Raw genomic sequence first — 2,744 nt, forward strand, 5'->3', positions numbered from 1 at the left:
ACCTGACCAATAAAAGCTGATGAGTAGAAAAGGTGCAGATGTTAACAACAGAATTAACAATAGCTCCATTCTACTTGCCTCTCTCAGTCAGCCATTTAACTAAAGCGGAAAACTGAAAGGGGCATAATTGAGAATTAGTATTATTTAAAAGATTATCAGACATTGGGATATTGCTTGTTTTCATTTAAAATGTTGCTTGGCCAATCTCAGAACCACCACTTGATTATAAAGGCAATTATTCATGGCCTACATGTAACAATATTGTTTTCAAAAATTCAAAGTTATTTTTGTAACTTTTTGTAGTTTTGTAAAATAATGTAGTTCCTGTATACCTGTGGAGGGCAGTAACACACCGACATGCGTCCAAACTGCCAGAATATTTATAATAAGAAAACAGAAGCTCAAGAAAGGGGTCATTATTGATTTTGAGATTAAACACCTGTTTACGTCCATCTGTCACGTGACGATACCTGCCCTTTTTTTCCGCCAGGAGGGCGACGTGGCGCAGGCATCAAGGCACGCGCAGAACGGGCGTCTGAACGTCCATCAAAACTGCAGTCAAACAAAGACAAAGTAAATAAAAAGAAGAAAAGCAATAAGGTGGCTGTAGGCGAATAACTGCAAGAATATACAGCTAGCAGCAGTGAGCATGACTGAGAGAGATTCTGGAGCTGTCAGGGATGGAGGCCGACTCTCCAGCTTTAATGAAAGAACCAATCAACTAATCTAACACATTGTGTCAGGTAAGACAGCTGCTCCTGTTACGCTGTGTTTTTGCGTTTTGCTGGTTTATGATGCAAACTTCTGTGATGTTTGCTAATTGGCAGTGTGTGTGTGTGTGTGTGTGTGTGTGTGTGTATTTTGAGGTATGTAGTTCAAGTTGGACTAATGTGTAAGTGAAATGGATTAGGATGGAAAGTGCATTTTGTTGTGACAGATGTATGGTGATGGATTCACTGGTGCGCATAAAGGATGTTTGCTTTGATGTTTTCCTGCAGCTGAATTTAATTTGACTAATTACACTTGGAGTAGAACTGCCAGGATGAAGCTTAGCATACATATATATAGTACTTATCTAGATTTGCAGGAGTGTTTTGTTGCTTACATGTGAGTTTTCTGCAGCATGAATGTCTTTCAGGACCAGGGGTTGTATCCACGTATTTAGAGATTTAAAAACAAACAAACAAACAAAAAAACAACAAAACAGCAGCTTGAAAAAGCTAGAGATGCTTGAGTTTGTTTTTGTGTCCATCTGTGAAGTTCTTTAAAATCGTTGCCCAGATGAAAGAGATGAATGGTGAACTATTTTCTCTCGATGTTGATAAATTCTAGCTTTGTATCTTTCCACTGAACAATATGCACATTTATGCTGAGCGGCCAGTTCTTTTTAGTGTCATTGAAGGAAAGATTTAACGAGCCTTTATTTTGTTAGAAAAGTAATTTGAGGTCTCACTTGTACCAGAGGTTCTTAAACCTTGTAATGATGTCTTTGTATTGCTGTCTGTTTCTGCTGCCTGTCTTGGCAATGGCACTTGCCACACGTTTTTTCCCCTCTGTTCAAATAATGATTCATGTTAAAAGTTTGTAATTAAACTGTTTAATATTGCATAATAATACAAGCAGTTTGTGTCTGCAAGTAATTTTCTGCCGTAGTTTAAATGTTTGCTTTTGATTTACGGTGCTACATTTTATGATCTCTGTTTTTACAGCAAGGCTTTTCTTCTACATCTCCTTCCCCCTCTCACTTCGTCCCAGAACCACTGCTGTCAAAACACCACGAGATGAGCCAAATATTTAATGACTTTCACTCCTGTTTTGCCAGCATTTAAAAATTTAACCAGAAACCAAATCCTTTTTGGATTTTTTTATCATGATTTCTGCAGCACAAGCAAGTAGCACACCCAGCATGAAATATGGCAATCCGTGTTTTGAATATATCCCAATCCAACATATTTGAATCATTATTGATGTCTTCCTGATGGGAATGTTGATACTGTTTTGTGTTTTTTCCTGTAACTGGATTGAAGTGTGAAATTAAAACCGTATCAGATGAGTTTTGGTTATATTCAAATACTTTATAGACATTTACTTCAGTAGCAACATTCAGTTTTATAAAAGATAGTAGTGTCGAAGTTCAAACTCCAGAAAACAGGTGGTACGAGAAAGTACATGTTATGGACTTTGCTGAACACAATGGAAACTGTCATGCAGAGAGACCCTTAAAACCAGTCTGTCCCTTATAGTCCGGTGAGACTTGTGTTCCAGATTTTACAGTAATGTTCCTACACACACACACACACACACACACACACACACGCATGCACATTCCTCTCTTCTGTCTTAAAATATGTGCTTCTCCGAGGGAGAAAGTGAGTTGTTGCACTTGCACAAGTGATCCAGACATATGGTGCTCATGCTGATGTGGCGTCTGTGGCTTGTCTGCACCAGCAGTCGCTCTTTAATTTATGTGGACTTTGCAAAATCATGATATCAATTTGTACAGCATTCTCCCGCGTTATAAGTGCCAAATGTATTCAGGTGAAGGCTGGTAGGAACTGTATTTTTAGGCACTTCATGTCATATTTGTGCGAGGGCTCTTCTTATCCCAGATGCAATCAATAAATTACATGCTTCTACAAGAACAGAGAAATAATTCAGGTTGTCACAGGCCTGTAATATGATCACACTGCGTGAAGGCATTGATGGCCTCACTCTCTTCTTAACTACATTTACTCTTCACTCAT

General features: G+C 38.4%; 1 long non-coding RNA gene across 1 annotated transcript; it reads left to right on the top strand.

Moving 5' to 3' along the window:
- The first annotated feature begins 479 nt into the window (after positions 1-479).
- LOC306836056 lies at positions 480-2,053 on the top strand. Its single transcript, XR_013780730.1, has 2 exons — positions 480-743; positions 1,710-2,053. It is a non-coding gene; the product is annotated as an uncharacterized lncRNA (long non-coding RNA).
- The last annotated feature ends 691 nt before the right edge of the window (positions 2,054-2,744 follow it).

Source organism: Symphodus melops (genome assembly GCF_947650265.1).
Source record: "Symphodus melops genome assembly, chromosome: 15".
In the NCBI taxonomy this organism is placed as follows: Eukaryota; Metazoa; Chordata; class Actinopteri; order Labriformes; family Labridae; genus Symphodus; species Symphodus melops.